Raw genomic sequence first — 21,325 nt, forward strand, 5'->3', positions numbered from 1 at the left:
ATGCATCAATTGGAGGCTCTTTCATGTGAAAATACATACAATTAAGCAGCATAGTAAACTCTTTAGCCAGCAGACTATTCAGGTCTGCAGTGATAACAGTGATATTGTAATGTCTCCTCGCTTCTCCCCATCTGAATCCTTCTGCTTCATCTTATTTCTCTCAAATAATAATAATAATAAATAAATAAAATAAGAGACACTGGCACATACTGTTAAAGAAATTAAACATATTCATCCTAAGCTGAAAAGAATTGCGTGGTGTCTCTTTGTGATAGAAATATAATTAACAACAGAGCATATAGAGGCAAATATCACCTCATTTTCTAATATTTAGCTTGGAATGCACACCGGAAAATATTTACCTGTCTCATTAGGAATAATAATGTGTTCAAGCACAAATCAGGCAAAGGTTAATGTTTTTTTTTTAATGAAATTGCTATTAAATAGTCCCCTAAAAAGAGCAGTATGGGGGAATGGGTCTAACGACTCTTCAGTGTCCAACTGACTAACTAGCTGGCAGACTGGAGACACAAGAGACATTTTGTTTACAGTGATCCAACATTATATTGACTCAGGCAAAGATATCGCGCTCTGCTAGATAAAACGCCTCTGAAAAGCCATTTCGCATTTGGAGACAATAACAAGATTAGTGTGTCCGTCCAAGCTAAAACTCCAGTGTCTGTCTGGCTGGTCACCAGCGTACAGCTCGCACATTTCCCATTGTTTGTTGGAGGACGTTTGGTCATCATTATTATAGAGCAATGAGAAAATACCCATTCACATTTTAAAAAATTGCTCACACACACATACACATGTTCTTGAATATACCTCCAAATACATCTCAGAATTGTTGAGCAGAAGAAAGCAAATGAACGATTTAAATCACAAACAATAAAAAATTATTTTCTGCCGTTTCCAACTAAACCTTAATTAAACAGGTTCAAAAGTGTTTTACATTATATTGGTATTAAATTAAAAAGGCTGTTTTTGTCTGTTTTCATATTCACTCAACAACTAGGCACGTTTATGCTGATATTATTGAAAAAAAGTACAATATGTCTTGATCTTTTGATGTTCTACTTGCATGTTTATTCACTCGTCTCAAAGAAGGACACCTTTATTATTTCTCACCGTAATGGAAAATGGAGTGCACAGTAATGAATACACATTATTAAATACTCAAGAGGGATACTGGCTGCTATATTGATACACAGCTCCCACACATTTATAATGGGTCCTTGTCAAGAGGCTGAGTGGAGGAGAATGCTGCTGCCTGTACATTTGTAAATGGTCTGAGCAATTAAGAAAAGATGTAGTGTTGGAAGGGTATCCGATTGTGGTGAAAACATACACACGCACATATACATATATATATATATGACAGTATTCATATACAAGTTTGGGCACATAACTGTAATTCGCACCCTCTCCCATGTGTCCTACTATTATTTATTATCCATCCATTCATTCATGCTCTTTTCCATCCTGTCTCTCATGGTCACACACTCACTTGAGGGAATCTCCTGGGACAATAATATGTCTGCTTCTCTGTTCCAACCATTGAGGTGGAGGGAGGCTCTGTTGTGCAGCACTGGACCAGTTTGGCAAGTAAGGAGGAGGCTGGGTCATTGTAAAACATCATCTAAAGTATGTCAAAACTCAAATAAGCTTGTCATTCCCCAATGGGACAGATCAGGTCCTTGACCTGAGTGGGTGACCCAGGGCAGGGCTAACATTACAAGTTCAATACTTATAATAAAAATAAAGATGAAGAAAAGAAATCAATCTTATTGGTGCCATCCCAACCTTACTGATCCTGGCAGTTACATGGTGACACCCAATGGTGGCCTGTAAACATATAATTCAAGCCATAACTCCTTACTCCTCTTGGTATAATATTCATATTACAGGATACAGCTGAAAAGGATATTCATCTTATTGTCGATGAATCTAATCAAAATATCAAAACCAACAATGTGTTAGTCTGTCTCACAATTCTTTTTGACTTCCCTTCCGTGTCTGTGGCACTGTAGCCCGAAACCCATTGGTTCTCTGAAGCTTTTATAAAGGTTGATAAATATGTACATTCATTTAAAAAATGCTTAGTGATTTTCTAAAACAGCTGGGCACTGTAGTTTTTGTCAACAGTTATTCAAACAGAAGCATTTGTTGAGGTTCTATTTTCAGCGGCGGATTAATACACATTTGGTTTAGTGAATATTTCCAGCAGCAGCACAGAGTGTGTGGGATTGAGTCAAAACAAACTACAGTGCCCACGTTCATGGTAATGAAGGAACATGTAACCCAGTGCAATGGTGTAGCCCACTGATGTGTTTTTAATAGTTTTTGGACAACAATGGAGCTCTATAGCACAGAGGAATAAAATGTATCAGACTTTAGATGCAGTGACACTACTTGTTAGTAGGATCAATTCACTGTTCGTTTTGATCTTTTCATGTGTTTTATTGACAATAAGAAAAAAATATAGAATATCACCAGGCCTGTTGTTACTTTCTGGCATTTTTAAAAAAGTTTTTGCACTCTCTGTCATGTTTTTATGATTATTTAAACATCCAGTTATGTCATGTTGTACACCATGATGATTGTTCACCATTGCATGTTTCATACTGTCATGTCATACTTTTGTTAGTCTTGAGAAATAAATGAAAGTATGAATAAATAAAGTTGCTCTAACAGCCCTCCTGTGAGGAAGCTTCCCTCAGCAAAAGGATTATACCCTCTAGCCTTGATGGTAAACCAGTAGGATAAAAGATTAGCTCAGCAGACACCATCAGTACTACAGAGATGGTTGGAGAGTGCTACCCAATTATCCTGGATATCTACTTTAAGGAGCTTTATAAACAGCCTCTCTTGTTAAAGGAAACTAAATCCACTCTTACTCTATTAGATATGATCTCTCTAGGATATTGAGTGCATTTTTTGAGTTATTCCTGCAGTTATTCTAATGTTACTATTCACTTTTACGGCCAGTTTCAGGGCAACACATAATATATAAATAAAGGATTTACTATTTCACCACCATAATTTTGTTCCAGGCAGTGTTTATAAGGCTTTAAAACAGCGTTTAGGCCTTCGTGTTGGGAAAAAATTTATTAAAACATTTTAGAGGTTTTATTTTTTGGTTATGGCTCTGTCCTGGACTGTGACTCTGATAAAAGAACATTATAACCCTAACCTACAGAATATAACTAATAATATTAATTAATATAATGTAAATACTGTTCTCAATGGCAACAATGTAAGGTGCAGTATGTGGTATGTATATTTTGACCTTGTCCTCTGTGATTGGTGTATAATTTATTTACATGTGATCAGCAGTCAGGCATGAATGGTCACACTTTCCCACAGCTTGGCAGTTTATTTGTGGTGGTGGACTCTTTGGACTTCATCCTTCACAAACCAGAGAAAACAGACAAAGTACCTTGCGAAAAAAAAAATGCTCGTCTGCAGTTCTATCACCAAAAAATTTGCTGCTTGCCTATGTGTCTTTTGCTGCTGCTGCAAAAACAAAGAAATCCTACATAAAAAAGTAATTTCAGGACAGAGCAAGCCTGTTTGAGTGGGCCGCCCAAAATACATTCCATGCACGGATTCACTGCAGCTGTGGTTTACAGTGTATGTGTAGGTGAAGAGTGCAATAGAAGCAGTGATAGCGTAGTAACAACAAGACTGTCAAGAAGTAGTGTGTTCCCCTTTTTTCAAAATGCTATATGAACTATTGATGGCACATAGGTGAAAAAAATTGCCTTCTCTGCCTCCTCTTCTATACATGCTGAATGTCACTGTATGGTGGTGAATGTAGGGAGAAGCTGTTGCATGCCTACCTTTCTATTCCACAGCCTTCATCATGATTACAGATCTCATATAAGTGGTATGAATGAAACAAAGACAGGAGACAGTGGGAGAGAAAGAGAGATCGAGCTTGACATAGATGGATAGAGAGAGAGAGAGCGAGAGAGGTTGATGAAGTGATAGGAGAAGAGGAGAACAGCGAAGAGAGTGAACGCTATCAGTCAGTGAAATATACCCCATGCCATCGGCACCAAAGGAAAACATCACTGTTCTGGGGTGTCAAGTTGAGATGGACGACCGGGACATTCTCTCTGTGTGAGATCCTCTGTGAGTGTGTGTGTGTGTGTATGTGTGTGTGTGTGTGTGTGTGTGTGTGTGTGGGCATCTGAGTATGTGAGAAAAAAAAGGAGAATGAATTCCTGTTTGATACATCACAGGCACAAAAGTAATGGCTCACTGTGAAATCATTGCAAGCTGCCCACTGTGTGCCCCGTGATTCCTGTGTACACACACAGACACACTCACGCACACAGAAAGTCAAGCAATCCACACCATTATGATGGTGGTCTGCTGTGGCAGGCAAAAAAACAAAAAAACAAAAAAAAAAGGAATGCATCACCTTGGGAGGCTTGAGTAGCTGCAGGTACGGAGCTGTTATTTGCTTGCCTAGCATAGAGCTTGTGGTTGAAATACTGCAAATAAAACAGTGTATCATGGGTATTTCTAGCAGTGATTCTATATGGGATGTTTTCATTTTTGTTTGCTTTTTCGCCTGAAGTTATGGAAGTGAATATGGCTCAGTGTAAAGTCAAGCTGGCCTCATATACAAGAACAATTTTGGAAACAATGAATCAATATGTCGGGTAAAGTTTGGAGTTTGAAGAAAAAGTCAGTAATTTGTCATGTGTGTCCACCTATTAAACCACCATAATAGAGATCAAGCAGGGGAAGATAGCTGTTTTAATGGACATTTATACTGCCTTATTTCCACAATATCTCACCTACAGGGTTGCAAAGTAGAAGAAGCTATTTGGGGTGCCCCTGATTCCGGAGGTAAAAACCCCATTCATTTTTCCCATAGACAACGTTTTGTAACTCACAGTTTGAGCACTTCTACAGCTTTGATCAGCATGAGACTCCTGGTTAAATCATCAGTACAAAAGATGAACAACTGCATTAGAAAATATCTGGTTCTACACAAGACTGTGTACACAGATATACAATGTGTATTTCAGTACGATACAGCCAATCACTGAGCTTACAATTTATTCAAGTGTGCCGCTAACGGTGGGCAGAAGCTAAAGATTACGGTGTTGAGAGTGAATAAGTTTATTTTTAATTTCTGATTTCTGGGTCACTTTTGATTATGGTTGTTGTTTACAACTTCAGCGACAAAGTGTTTTGAATTACTTGTGCTCTGATTCGCACCCATGGCTTCTTCTCCATGGCAACAGTGGCTGAAACTCATGGGTACTGGGAATACGGAATGGGTAAATAAACTTCTGGTTGAGTGTTTGTAAAGCCCTGCTCCCTTCGTTACTGTTGCTATGTCTGTCAAACTTCCTGTTCCCACACAATTTACAGTGCAGCCACAATGATAACTGTGGCAGATAATTTTTGAAACACACAACACGTGATTTTGCCAGATGACAACTGTCCCTAGCAGATTTTATCAGCTCTACTTAGCTAGCTATTTAAGCTAAATTAACTCCATCTCCGGCTAACTTGTTTCAGTTTTCTAAAAGGGCTCTTAAATATGCCCTTGATAGCTACATACATGATATCATGCTAAAGCTACACGCTTCAGGCAAAAAGTCAGCATTCTCAAAAGTTAATAATCCATGTAGAAGACATGGAAATAAATACACAGCATTGTACTTGTATTGCAGTGTAGAGCTAGTCAGTCGAAGTATTTTAAGTATGAAAAGTACAATTTAGTTTTAATATATAGTAAACCTGTCCGGCTGCATAGCTGACATTCTTAGCACAGCAAGACCAAGGTTAGATTTATGCTCTATTTTTTGTATTTTCAAACTTTCACTTTCTGTGTTACAAAAGAAAAACCAATGTGTTTGGTAAATGTTAACACTACCTCAGATAACAAGCTCAAGTTGCTGGAGTGTAAACTTCCGCAAATCCAATAAAGAGCAGGACAAGGTACCTAATGTAACCCTGAACTGATATACAGTAGTAGACTTGTACTTATAGTCCAATACACTTCATTGTGTGGTCAGGTGGAAACAGAATATTTAATTCTGTAAGACATAATCTGTGAGTTTCAAAGTTTTCCTATTTGGTAACTAAAAATGAAAACTTTAATTCTCTTTTATTCATGCATTTCCAGAAACTCTCTCTCTTTTTAATTTAAGATGCTCAATTATTATTTTTCAACCGAGTTACACATTTAGCAAAATGAGTGTACATAATATTCCACTACATCCCACCATACAAAACTCATTACAAATACATATTTTGAATCAGTTTTTCAAAACATGGCCCAAACAGCCAAAGAATTCCTAAGGATATGTGTGCTTTTATGCATTTTTCATGATACAGTGGGAAGAAAAATACTTCAGAAGGTTCAAGGCTTATTTCAATCCCGAGACACTATGTTGACATGATAGGTGAGTCTGTGCATGGCCACTGTTTGACTGACAAATAGGATGTGCAATATACAGGTGCATGGCTGCTTAGCAACAAGGATGGAGACCAAATTAAAATGAATAATAAAAAAAAAAAGATTCCTGCCATCACTTTATAAACTTGTTTTTAATAAAGAAAGGAGGGAAATACTGTCAAGGTTTATTATAAACTGTATGAAATAATGTAATCTGTAATCTACTTACAGGCGGTGTCTGATTTCCTGATATTTATTAGAATGAAGGGTGTTCTTAAGGGATGATGACATCTTTGAAGGGAAACAAAACCCTGTGAGGACTCCACTCCTCTAATAGTACTGATCGTACGGCTGCGATTGGCATAAAAGGTGGCACCTCGGCCACTGGGATAGTAGTGCCAGCCGTTGGCCCGCACGGCACTGATGGTGATGGGAGATCACAGAGTGAAAAAGACGGATCAGCACTAGCAGAGTGATGCAGCACTAATTAGATTAGCACCTCGACAGGCAGCCTGTCCACTGAGAAGAGGTGAATGGCCGGAGAGGAGAGGAAGTAATATGATAGCATAAAGGTAGCAAGAGGTGTAAATATCATAGAGGATGCACAAAAGCAAAAATATGCATCAAACTCTTGGTGTCACATTTATAAAGTCATGTGTCCACAACATTGGTTTTCTTAACAGATTAATAGATTAAAAGTTTGCAGTTCCGCTCCCACAGTTGGCCATAAATAGATGAAGGCACACCTGTCAACCTTTATTTACATGTGAACACCTCCGTCAGCTCCATCAGTCTATAGACCTGTCAATTAAAAGAACATAAAGAAGCAGAATTTCACAAATTATTACATCTGCCCTTACACATGATCACATTAACCATGCCCGTGGCTATTTGTACCAGCAGTCTTATCTTTAATCTATCACGTGTACCTGTAAAGCATCTGCAGTAATCTCTCAATCATCATCATCAAATGTCAGAAAGCTAATCAATAATTCATCTGTAGCACCCATTTTGAAGCAAGCTTTACAAAGTGCATATAATAAAAGGGGGAGATGAAAGAACATTCATACATAAGAATACAATTATGCCTTCAATATAAATAAAAGGAATCATAGAATGAGCACATCTATAATGAATCAAAACTAAATTTTTAATGCACATTTGTTTTAGCATGTCAGACAATCTATTATTTTATTTTTTATTATTCAATTCTGCCTCTAATTTTTTATTTACATTTTATAACGCTCTCATTTATGTTTTCATGACTACCAGTGTGTGTGTGTGTGTGTGTGTGTGTGGGAAATGGTGCTTGCATCTAGGCCATGACAGTGCAGGAATGTCTGTATTTGTTGGAGGACGGTGGGTTGTGGGGAGACAACAGAGATCAAAGTGTGGGAATCAAGGAGAGACAGAGGGAGTGGGAAAAGGGCATGGAGGGTATAAAAGGGGGGAGGCAAAGCAGGAGGAGGAAATGAGGAGGAGCAGTGGTGAAGTGGAGGGAAGGGCAAGCCAAGTAAGCACTTTCCTGTCCATTTTTCATCAGGCAGGCTAAATTAGGCCAGGCTCGTCTCTCTCTTTCTCTGTATGTGAGCATCTGCTCGCACATTCCTGACACGTCTCTCCTCTCTCGGCAACCCAGAGCGCGCGGTAGCGTCGCTCCGAATACCCTTCTCAGCATCCTGCCTTTTCAGCGCCTCTGATTTATTAGTCGGTGGGTGCCGTCCATCACACCATGATGCAGGGGAAGCATCGTGTTTTCTCTGTGTGTGTGCACTTCACCACTCTTTTCCACCCCCTCCTTATACCCCACTCCCTCCCTGCCTCCCTCCCTCCCTCTCTTCTCTCCTTGTTGTCTTGTTGTGAGGGCATCTCTGTCATTTCGTTTGCTGTTTTGTTCGGTGACCCGCCGACTCTTGGTTGACTTCTCCCCTCTGAAACCTGTCATTTGTAGTCCCACAGTGTCTGCCATTTGTACTTCCTTACATGAACTGACTACAAGCTGACATTTGGATCAAGGAGAATACTTCAGTTTGGGTGGAAACTGTGGAAGCCAACAGGAACAGTAAAATGTTAAAATTGTCAAAACAGGGTTGCTTTTTGGGAAGCAAAAAAAAAAAAAAAAAAAGAAAAAAAATTAAAGAATATGTTGCTCAAACAACTTTCTGCACTTTCTGATCATTGCTTGGTTTGAACAAACTTCTGCTGATCAAATCAGAGACACTGATATCTTTGGGTACAATTCTTGGGAAACATTTCACACCTGCTCTCAAAAAAATAAAACAACACAAAAAGAAAATAAGGATGAACTGAGAAGTACTCACAGTTAGGAACAGTTTGAGTGCTTGAAACCCTGTTTCCCCATTTCCACATAACCCATTTCTAGGTTATGTGACAGACAGCTGTCATCTTACAAACCCCAACAAAAACAAATCTTACAATCCAAACTCCTGCAATGTTCACATAGCAAACACTGCTACTCCATTTCTGCCACCACTGCTTACTACTCTGCTGCATCACAACTCATCGATTTCACCTGGCTTTGCAAAATCACATGTGACTCCCGAGACTTTTAATATTTTCAACTTGAGTCACTTTGAGTACACCCCCAGAATTCACAAGTATCATGTGAGTAAATGTGACTAAAAGCCACTGTCCTTTTTTTGATTTGAAGGTAATGTGGAGGTAAAGAATTACAAGCAAAAAAATTGGGCAGTTTTGTCTTTTCACATTGTCTTTTCTAATGAATCCCTCAATATGACAATTTGTCTAATTCTTAATCATACCTCTCTTTTATCAGAGCTACATGTTCTGAATTGAACTCTGATTATAGTCCTGTCATGTTCTCTTCTAGGGACCAACAATCCGATGAGAACAATGCAATTAACTAAATGAATGAGAAACACCTCAACTGGCATCTTACTCCCCTCAAATACCAATATGCTACCCAGCTGACACCTGGGTAATAAGATAAGCAGGTAAAATGTGCTTAGACTAAGTGCTAACAACAAGGCACTCTTGGTGATGACTAAATGCCACTGCAGGCTTTGGGAAAAAGCAAGGATTGGCAGGGACTGAAGAGATCTTCTGCCAATGTCGCCTGCATGCAGCCAACATAGGTTCTTAGTTTCAAATGAATGCAATTTGGAGGAGAAAGTAATGGTACTCTCCCCAATATCAGGGAGATTGCTTTTTAGCAGGGGCATAATCAATCAGGATAGCAATACAAAATTATTTTTAATAATACATGTGAGGGACCTAAGTGTTACTATTAATAAACTTTTGAAAAGCATGATTACATAAATGAGCGCAGAGTGTGCAGTGATGAGGGAGACCCATTTAAAGATACTGCCAGCCGTTTCCTCCCATAACATGCCACTGTAGCTCTGAAGAACATTGCAGAGTGAGTGTTTACATGTTGATTAAAGGGAAATTCCCCCTTCATACAACCTGAGTGTTAATTGTGACACAGCGATGATTACAACACACTACATGATTGGAACTGAGAGCAAGTCCACTTAACAACAACAAAGTGCTTGAGCTTGATTGAGCCACATATTTGCACGAGTCATGGCATTGCCTCACTAACCAGGTTTCTAAGCTCTGATAAGCCTCCACATTGCTGTTTTGAGAGGCACTTGGACATTGTGGCAGTTGCCTGAAGTATGTCACACCAGTAGTTGCTTGACTATAGGAATGTACCGTACAGCAGATACAGGGATGGACTCTAAAAGTGTATTACCCAAACCGTTATCCAGGCCGACTTCCTGTTTCAACTTTTACCTTCTATACTTGCTGTCATCGTGTGCACATATAGGTTTCCTGTACAATGAGGGATTACAAAATTTTATACATTTCATTTGCACTCACTTTTAGTTTTACCTCCAAATAAAGTGGTTCAGAAAATCTTTTATAATGTGTCTCATCGCTTGGGTTTCTTGCCCTGTTTGACTTCATTGTAGCATTGTGTTTCCAGACCTAAGTAATTAGTTTAGTTATGATATCATCATAAGCAAGAGAAATGAAGGCCAAGGCTGATGTGAACAACATTTTAATAAACCAAGCTTTAATTTTCCTTTCAGCTTCTGAATATGGGTGGTTTGTTAAGAGGTTCTTTTCACTGTAACAGAAAGTCTTGTGTTGAAAGAAAAAAAAAGGTCCGAGAAGGTCCTATTCATTTATACCTGCAGCAGCTTAAGTGCCCTTATGCAACAGGACAATTTAGAAAGGAGGGCCACTATCTCCATTGATTCCCTATTTTTTTTCCGTGTTACGCAGTCACATTGAAAACCCCTTTCGTCAAGAACATCTATTCATGAAAATGACTTGATTCCTATGATTACGAACACTTGAGTAACACAAACATTTCTAAAAGATGAATATAGACTGTTTACTTTTCCTTGGAGGTAAGAGACATGTGTTATTTAAACCTTGATCTGTTATTTGTTCCTTGCTATGTAAAAGTGAGATTTAAAATGAGTTATTCCATTTTCTCCCAACATATATTTGTACTGCCAATGTTACTGCTGTAGTGTATTGACTTAACACTTAACACCAGCTTCTCAAACTTATACTGTATATTTCAACAGTATTAATGCTTTAGTTTTGCTTTGAACAGTTTTGTCTTGTTATCTTCTATGTAGATGGAGACCTTTTTTGCATACAGCCAATCAAATCTTTGCATAAAGCAGCAACGTAGCATTCCATCATAAGCAGAGCAGACAGTCACATTGAGCCTGATAGCAGCCTGCCACACAACACAAGAGCCACAGACTCTGAACAACAAACCACACTAGCTTTCCTGCTAAACAAACATGAACACACACCTTGTCCTGGACCTTAGCTTGTTGAACAAACTCAGCCATGGAACAAACTTCACCGGGGAAAAGTGCACTGCTAACGTCAGTTTCATGGCTAGATAGCTAATTAGCTACTCAGCTGCAGCACATTAAATAACATTTAAATATGCCTGCAAATGTCACCTACGTCTATTAAGATGCTGGTGTGGTTCTTACTACTCATGATATGTTCCTACAGAGCAAGTTTGTTTATTTTGTCCATTGTTACCTATGGTATAACACTGGCACTTAGTCTGCCAACTGCTGTCAATCAAACACACCCATGACACAACCTTCAAGCCAATGAAAAGGAGCATTTCTGATATTTCTCCAAAGACTTTTTTGTCTTCCTTTTAATACATTTTACAAAAACATTATTTTTGACTGCAAGAATGAATGACTAAATGTGTTTTCAGTTGGACTATTTAACCAAAACCACCATCTTTACCTAACATTAACCAAATAATGAAAGTGCCTGAACACAACCATAAAAAATGTTACTCACACTTTTGTTGCTATGTATGTATCTTGTATTTAAAGAATTGATTTAGTAGGAAGACAAAGGAAATACATTGCAACTTAGTAGATGCATTTACTAAAAGTGCTGATTAAAAACATAAATCAGGTGGTATTACATATCTCTCAAAATGTATTTTCTGCTGCTAACTAGTAGTAGATAAACGTCATTTCTAGGAGACTGGGTTGTATGTGTCACAGGTAGCGGAGCAGGTGGACCCAAATGCAGAGACTGAGGCAGAATTACTGATTTAAGATCTTTAATGTGAGATCAGCAGTAAGGTAACAGAAGGCTCAGGTAACAGGCTGGGGGGAAAAAAAACAAGGAAAGCCAAGCTGGAACACCAGAAACATTGATGATGATCTGACAAACGGCTAAGAGAACAGACAGGTATATATACACAGGGGACTAATCACAAAACAAGGCACAGCTGGGGTGAGCAGGGACCAGACTAAGGAGAGAACATGATGACTGGGTAACAAGGTGATAGGAGGGTGTGGCGGGCAAAACACAGGGCAAGGCTGACAGAAATAGCAGGCTGGGGACACAGGAGGATAAACAAAGAGCGAACCAAAAACTCGGAAACAAAATCCTCTCTTCAATATGACACACTGACATTTTAAACTTTCAAACATACAAGTGAAACCAGCACAATGAACAACAGAAATCTTACAGACAAATCATTTTAGCATGTTAGACATTTACTCAACATCCATCTTCTGTCCACCTACAGATTCCCCTTGAATCCATCCAGGAATATCGATAGAGAACAGATCAATAAACACAAAGGGCATCTATGGCAATGTGAGAGCACAACGCAGGATTAAACAGTCAATTCATCTTAATATTCAAAGTATCTGTCCTTCTCCCTCTCAGTCTAGACTTAACATCACAGGGAGAAAAAGCTGAGGGTCTCTGGTTGACTGATGGATAATGGCAACTATGGCATCTTTCACAAGGACATCAACCAGTTGAAAAATACTGGCTGAATCTGCAGCTTGTCTTAGACTGATTAGTAACATGATAATTAAGTAATTTTGGTTAAATGCCACACAAGATTATCTTATTTTAATACATGCAACTTCACAAATATGAACGGTAAAGCAAGCTGTCCCCACAATATAATAATACACTCAAGTGAATCAGTGATCAAGCACTTACATGCCATTATTTCTGTACGTCTGCAGCAGCTCACAGCAGTGTCTCATGACTCACAGGGAGCACAGAGTTCACTGGCGAAAGCAAACAATGAGATAAATGAGTCTTGAACATGTAACATTGAACACACTCCTCCCGTTGACCCTAAAGCCTTGTCATACCATCTTAACTCAAGAATGTAAATGGTGGGAGCCCAAGGGTGAGTTTGTTGTCATCCCTACATTGATACAGCTTCATGTGCTGCGCAAGTAAATAAAGAATAACTAACCAAGGAGCATTTCAGAGCCTGAGAGAAATCACATAGCCCACTATCTCTTTATAATTAGCAGCTCTTCACACTCCTTGGACCACTTGTCAATGCTTAAGTCACATGTTTTTCTTAGTAATTTTCAATAGCCTTTAGGATAAAGATCTTGTGTATCACACAGCTTGGAGCTTGTTGACATGTGCTAATGCCTCAGCTTTTACCTGTGAACGCCCACGGGATCACACACACACACACACATTCCTCTAGAATGCCCAGCAGGATCCTTTTTCCTTAGGAAAACAAGTGCAAACCATTTGATCAGCGTGCTGGTACGAGAAGAAGGTCAGCTTTAAAAGCAGACTCTCTTAATCAACAGTGCAGGGGGTTTGTGTGGTGAATCAGTACATCAAAGATTTTTCACTTCCAGGCCATTATTTTCACAAGAAACATTCAAGGCTGATATTTTGTCCATTTCCCACTCACCTTGGCTTTGGGAAGCGTTTCGGATGGATGGATCAATAAAGGTATGGCCTTTTGCAAATATTCTGATATTGATTTTTCACGCAGCTTTTTGGCTGAGGTTTTGAATCTGTTATTTTCTTTTTAAAGATTATTTTTTTGGCCTTCTGCCTTTATTTGACAGTCAGTGGAGAGAGACAGGAAACACAGGGAGAGAGAGATAAAGGTATGACATGCAACAAGGATCCCACGGTCGGAAATTTAGAGTCTTTTTAGTTTCTTAATGCTTCCAAATTAGGTTTGTAAATCCCAAGATTTACATTAGGTTTTTGGACACTTACTCTCACATAATTCTAAAGCTTCTTCTCAACTCAGAGTTAGTGTTGTTGTTGCCCTGCTCAATACTTAATACTGCATCTCTTGTCATGTTTGATATATTTTGCTACCTGGCAGAGTGAGATGTCAGAGCCTCACTTTGTAACTTTTAACATAAATACATGACTTTATCAAACATCATGTGCTATATGTATTATTCCATAAAAATGTGACCTAATAATAGATCTTAAAACCTCATGAACTGATGTTGTGGAAGTGAGGTGAAGCAAAATGCCCTCACTCAGAGTCTAAAGCTCAAGCCAAGAAGAGAAGAACAAACACAGTATACTGTTTGCATGCAAAGCAGGAATTGTTCTACACCCCCAGTACTTTGTTACTTCCAGGTGTACTCCTGACACTGCCAGATGGACGCTGCTGAATCTTCTTACTGCTATACACACAGCACAGGGATTTAGCAACAGCTGTATCTGCGGTCTGAAAGCAAAAGGCCAACTTAAGATGAACATCAAACTATGCTATAGCCTCCATATGTGAACAAATGGTGGTAAAACCTAAAGGAAGGTGCATTCAAAAGCACTAATATTCAATGTTAATGACTACAGCTAACTAGCTCTAAGCACACCCATGTGAATCTTCATTATCTAATGCATGAGCTGCTGGGCTTTAAGGCTTATTACTGTAAGCAAACGGGGACAAAAGCTCTCTGTAATTACTCCAGTTCCCCAGTGGTTGATGGCAGCATTCTCAGGGAGCTTAGCAGTGGCTTCCCATGTACAGGAGCTCTCACCACATATCGGCTGGGGCGACGCAACACATGCTGTTCTTAGCTGTCTTCTTCCTCCCTCATCCGAGTTTTCTACCCCTCTTTCTCTCATTTCACTGCTTGTTTTCTTTATCCACTCTCCCCTCCTCACTGTCTTTTTTCAGTGTGCTTCATTGGCATTATGGGCTTATGTAAGAATTGAGGCTAATGAGAAAACATCAAACGAACAACCTTTTCACCTTTTATTTACCATTCTTGCCATTGTATTTTACAATTTCTATTAACAAAAATGGAAAGATTAGCTAATTTCATTTCAATTTCAGTCTTGCACATTAAGCACACATATGCACTACTGCATAAAACTACTCATTTCAATTTGTTGTAGTTTGTTCTCTATTTATAACTTTTTGTATCTCTATATAGATTTCATTTCATTTGCATTTTCCCAATTTTTATATTTTTATTCCTGCTTGCCCTATGCTTTCTTGTGCTGCTGTAACACCTAATTCCCCCCTGAGGAGCAATTAAATGTTATTTTACCCAAAAGTGTGACAGAAAAAAACATTTTAGCATAAATCTACATTTTTTGGAGACAGTTGTTGTTAATTTTTAGATTTTAGATAGAAAAATAAAGCGTGAAAAAATGTGATCATTGCAAATGCTTTAATTAACATAATAGCGCACTTAAGTCATTAATGTGATTCTCGTATGGTAATTTCTTCTTTAAATGTTTTTATGTGTGACCAACTATCTACTAAAAGTGGAATTTGAATATGTTAACGTCTTGTATTAGTCTGTAAAGACTTGTCATTCAGTTCAGGAACGGTAGCAGGTGGCGTTCCTACATTTCTGATGCTGTTAAAGGTTTGCTTTTAGTATTTGTGGTCATATTAACATTAGCACTAATATTTCAGTATTTGCAAATGAGGAGATAAAATGGCCCATGGGGGGAAACTCACAAAATACTAATGTCTTATTCATCTGTGAATACTTGAGTAAGAAATACCTTACATAAGATCGGCCATATTGTTTAAATCTACCTTATTCCATTTTATTAACAAATTTGCATGAATGTTCACACATATATGTTCAATATATATTGTATATAATGCACAATACACGTTCAATAGGTGTTATATGAGGAGTTTAATGTGGTTGACCTCTTTTTATGTGTTTTCTCTCTGAAGGTACAGAGTCACAGACATGTCTGATGGTTTAATAATCTTAGTGGCTTTTCTTTGAAGAGAACATAAGCTTTTGCTAAAGAAAGCTGTTCATCTTTGCTGTAAGAGTCTGTTTTTATTACACAATCTGGTGTGATTTAACCCTCTTATCCAATCAGTACTTTCAGTTCAAACATAACCCCACACACTCATGCTGCTGTGGATTTAAACATGATCACGACATCCTCACCATGTCTGGTAACACAAGTGTCAAATATGTTTCTTTTCTCTTGACTGAGAAAGTTCCTTTGCAATTCAAACACATTGTCCTCATGCTAAGCCAATCACAGCCAGAGAATATTACTGTGTTATAGTCAGAGTGGTGTAAAGTGATTTACCTGTGCACCAGGATTTCAAAAATAGGTTCATCATAACTTGGGAGATTTCTGTGTACGCAAGCGATGGATACAAATAACCTTGGCTGGCTGAGTAATAACAAAGACTTACAGTACAGGAGCAAAGCCACCATGACGACTCTCCAGTCTAGAGGAACCTTCAAAAACCTCCACCGTCTGTGTCTATTCTCTTCATGAGCTGTAGTTTCATCTGTGAAATGAGAATGCAAATCATATTTAGTAGTGTGTGAGTGTGAACTGGCAAGGCAGAACATTCAATTCAGTCTGATATTACCAACAAGGAAAGGGAAGCAGGAAAAGTAAAGCCCTATGCTGTGTGCTTGTCACGAGTCCAATAGTCCAATGGCTGTAATACAGGATGTAAAAAAGGTTTATTCCGCTGATTTCCACACTCATTTTTTTCCCCCTATGAAATCATGTTGAACAAAATAACTCTATTTGGGACTACTTTACATGGTAATACTGCATTCACACTTTCAGAATGGGACCATTTTGGAGACATTTATTTTAGACCCAAAGAACACAAAAAGTCTGAATAGTAAGCACAGACACACTGTTGCACAAAAAGGCTTAACACCAAACTTCCTGAACAATCCAGTAGCAGAAATAAAACAAATGATGCATTAAGAAGCAAACGTTTCCTGTTTACTTGTAATACTGCAGATAAAGTAGACTTTAATTTACTGCCCAGATTTCATCCCAGATTTTGACTGTCCGTGCAGTTTTCCAAGTTGGAAGGCATTAGTGCCAGCCTGAGCAGATTTCCAGTTGGTAGCAATCTGCCACTTGGTTTTGCGATTGGCTTAACACTCAAAAGGCTATTGAATTTTGGGGCCTAGGAAAAGACCAGTGTGTGATTTTGGGTGATTTTTTTGTCGTATGTGCTGCACTTCCTTGGACTATCAAAGCCAATCAAGTTTGAGTGGTACAACAGGTATCTTAATGGACCTTGACAGTGGTCAGCAGTAGAATGAGGGCATTTTAAACTCACTCAAAGCTTGTGAAAAGCTCCTGAGTACTCACGCCTTTTCAAATGCCAGGTACTCTGAAGAAAACAACAGACGTGAGTAGGCTGTAAAGGGTCAAATATATCTATCCATCTATCTGCTGGTTATTAGTCAGAATGGATAAAGTCTAGTGCAATTTTGATTATTTCTTATATCAAGGTATTTTCTTGTTAAATTTGTGAACTTTTCTTGTTAGGTTTGTGAGCTTTTCTTGACCACTGGAGACAATAAATAAAACTTCCACTTGAGAGCACCATGACTTCCTGTCAGTCACCAGAACACACTTTGTTTTGACTTTTGCCCACAGGTCATTGGAGCTGTGAAGTGTTACCTGTCAGGTCGTGTGAGTTATGCTTACAACTCTTGGTTGGTTTGGAATGACACAGTGTGAACACTAAGTGGACCAGACCTACCAAAAATGCTGAACTACTGTACAGGTGAGAACACTCCAAGTGACGATTGACAATTTGTAGACTTCATTTATGGAAATCATAGCCTAATTGTGGTGATACCACCCTGTTTTCCATCGCTTTCTACCAACTACATCACCCTGCATGTGTTTCTCCATATGAGAGCAGCGTTGACCTTCTGTCTTGTCCTGGTTTTGACCAACTCCCTATGCTGTGCCCTGTTCCTAAAAAGGTAAGATTTACGACTATGACCTCCAGATTCATTGTCTCCGTCCATATGTCTCCTATTGCTTATTGTTTGTGTGGCATCTTCCTTTGCGCCCAGCCGACATCCATCAACCTGTGTGGCTTCACCCGCTGACTTTAACCTTTTGTAGAGACCTACTTAAACATCTTGATTGCCAAAATAAACTGGGACCCTTGGCCTGCTGTAACTGCTTTCACACACAATTGCGGGGAGTGACATGCATTTAGTAACCTTTTAAAAGGCCACTTAAACACTGTAATATCCCCTTCAGATGGAGCACAAGCTCAGGCTAAAATGAAATCATTCCCATTGCCAATCAGAGTTAAGTGCTGTAAGAATGCCCAGGATGCATGTTAAGTGTTTCTGAATGTACCAGTGCCTTTTCCTACATCTTTGGAAAGTCAGGGCTTACACTCAAGCACTTACAATGAAGTGATCAATCACTTTGGTGCAGAACTAGATCATCTATTTACAGAATGATTATATGCAACTACTGCAAGTGAGTCAAAACCAGATAGGGACTGTGCTGAAAGAGAGAATATAGTCCACCTCATATTGAAAACTACATCCTTCATTCATATCTTTGCAGGTTGTAAAGTTTTACAGATTTGATGATATTTACTGACTTGATGACACTCTCCCTCATTGGCCCGAAGAAACCTTTTCTGCTTCAGATGCAATCTTGGGAATCCTCAGTGTCTCAAGTGCCAGACCAATCATTGGATGCAGCATCAGGTCTCCAATGATATCCTTTTGGATCATTAGACATCCAAGGGTGTGCACTTCAGATTTTTTTTGAGAGATTGTTCTATTTTTTGTCAGTCTGGGTTTGAATGTCTTTAATGAGGTTTCTGTTGTTTCCGCTGAGATTTTTACCCTCTCAAATCTTTTCTCAAAACGTTTCCTCTCTTGGATTGCGCCAAGTGATACCATTGTCTCCTTCAGAAAGGGTTTTGAACCTTAAACATGTATTTTCAAGGGGATTTCCCATGCATGAAATCCAACATGGTTCAAAGAAAAACACACATAGCCTTGAGATATCTAGGGAATGGGCTCCATCTTAGGCCTACGGATTCTTCTTTTACAAGTTAAATTCCATTGTTGGATTATTTAGTATAAGGTAAATTTGCTGAGATGCAACCCCCCACTGTACAAATGCATGCACCCATGTAATTATGCACCTGTCAAGTTTCATTCTAATGTCCACCTGTAAAACATATGATTAGCCAGTTATGCTGTCTGTCTCCATACAGTTTAACAAGGTAATGGGTCTCCAATGATTTGACCAAGGTGGCTGTCAATGAGAGGCTACGCGGAATTGTTCTGTGGTTAACATGCCTTTAACTTGTCGTCTTATCACCTCTTCAGGAAATACTAAGCACTACTGATGTTTTGATGCAGGTTCTAACTTTAATTAAAAGACGAGTTTAATAGCAGAATCTGACAATGGCTTTACCAATGTGTTAGGGCAACCTTCCCCATTAATTTGTAACCGTGTGCAGCAAGACTGGGAGTACGAAGTAGTTTGTAGCACTTCAATAATACTATTTGTGCAAATTCAATCCAAGCCTGTCTGAGTTTACCAGACCGCTGTAGAATCCATTTGCAATCACAATCACAGACCGGAAAGCTGATAAATCAGTGCCTCAAGCAGGTGATTTCTCCATGCCCTGTTTGCACAAATGTGAGTACACATTACAGCAGCGAGAGGCAGAGCGAGTTGCAACATCATAAAATTAACTAAATGAACTGAGATTCAACTCATGCCATTGTGACTCCATGATGATAACTGCACCAGCTGGCTGAGTCATTTGAATTCCTCCTCATATTTCCAGCCCAAACATAAAACACAAGCTCCACTGAAGATACAAACTCAACAGAATACAAAAGGGGAATATGTCAAGTGGACAGCCTGTGACATGTAATTGAAACCATGCCACTGGCACAAAGATCCTTGCAAATTCATGCAGATGTATGGTTGGAGGGAAACTGGGGTATTGCTTCTTTGTGTGTGAGGCACATACTGGGGGTTGGATAAGCACGGTGTAATGCATGACTCAGTTTAACTTATCACCGGAATTCCAAGACATCGGCCCAGACAGGAAATCTAAAAACAGCCTCTATATGCTTTGTGTAAAATTATGAGTGACAGGGTTGTTGCTCCTGCGCTTGGTGTGATGCTAAAAATGGCAGTACTGCATATCAGCCCAGTGCTAGGATTCTGTCAATCATGTTTTGTTTGTTTTTTGTTTAAGAGCAGTTTGTGTTCACTAAATTGTACCTCTTACACGGCAGGTGTGCATATGTCTCCTTTGTATGAGCCTCTGAATGCATGTTTGAGTGTCTGGGTTTGGGGCTTATGTAAATGTGCATTAAAGTGGCACTCATCAAGATCAGTTTACTTGTCATAAGGAGTACTACATAGCCTGTTAAAACTGTTTTATAATACATTCTGTGGCTCTGGAGGAACCTTTCTTAAATCTGAAAAAAAATAAGAAAACGAGACATTGGTGATGTCATCATGGGTTGTCTTGCCTTGGACTTGGAGACTAGAAATTGATAATCAAAAGCCCATGTTATAAATCAGGAGCATTGAGTTTGAAAGACATGGTCTTTTAAACATGGTGTTTTTAAACAATAAATAAACTACATAAACTACCAAGAAGCAGCAGCTTTCCAAATTGTTTGACTTGCATTCATTTGGTTATCTTGACAAAATCATCATGTGGCAGCTGCATTATGGATTAGATAACAAAGGTAAAATGTTGCTGCTCAGCAGCTGACTCTCAAGTCTCAGACAGTGGAAAGTCTTTGAAGATGTCAACAAGAACTGCAAGCAAAAATGCAAATAACACAACTGAAAAAAGGTTCACTGTGATGGGTAATTCATCTCAAGCTAGTGTCTAGGCTCTCATTTCAATACCATACTGCCATGAACAGTAACCACAGGCTGTTAACAGCAGGGAAGTTACTTGAAAATTGTAATTCATTACTGATTACATATTATTCATTGTAAAAGTAATGTCATTACTTTACTTATTACTCAGCAGCAAAAGTAACGTGCTATATTACTCTTACTTTACTTCTGTTATTCAGCCATCAGCTCTGTCAAAGTTGCCTTTTAACAGCACAAAATCCTTCTCACCCAGACAGTGCATCTTTAGTATTTAATGCATGTAGGAATAGAAAACAAGACATTTGTGGTTTAACAAGCAGACAGGATACAGTTTGGAAGGATTTACTGACCATCTGACAGCTAGCATTAGCGTAGCCTCAGTGACTGCACACAGCACTCCAGAAGTCCTGACCTCAGCTGCATGATTCACACACTCTCTAA

General features: G+C 38.8%; 1 long non-coding RNA gene across 3 annotated transcripts in view; it reads right to left on the reverse strand.

Moving 5' to 3' along the window:
* Positions 1-21,325, reverse strand: part of LOC137177218 (uncharacterized) — a 281,510-nt gene that overhangs the window by 10,058 nt on the left and 250,127 nt on the right. For all 3 annotated transcript variants that reach the window (XR_010926015.1, XR_010926014.1, XR_010926016.1), the window contains one exon: positions 16,416-16,514. This is a non-coding gene — a long non-coding RNA (uncharacterized lncRNA). The remainder of the gene's footprint in view (positions 1-16,415; positions 16,515-21,325) is intronic.

Source organism: Thunnus thynnus, chromosome 24, assembly GCF_963924715.1.
Source record: "Thunnus thynnus chromosome 24, fThuThy2.1, whole genome shotgun sequence".
In the NCBI taxonomy this organism is placed as follows: Eukaryota; Metazoa; Chordata; class Actinopteri; order Scombriformes; family Scombridae; genus Thunnus; species Thunnus thynnus.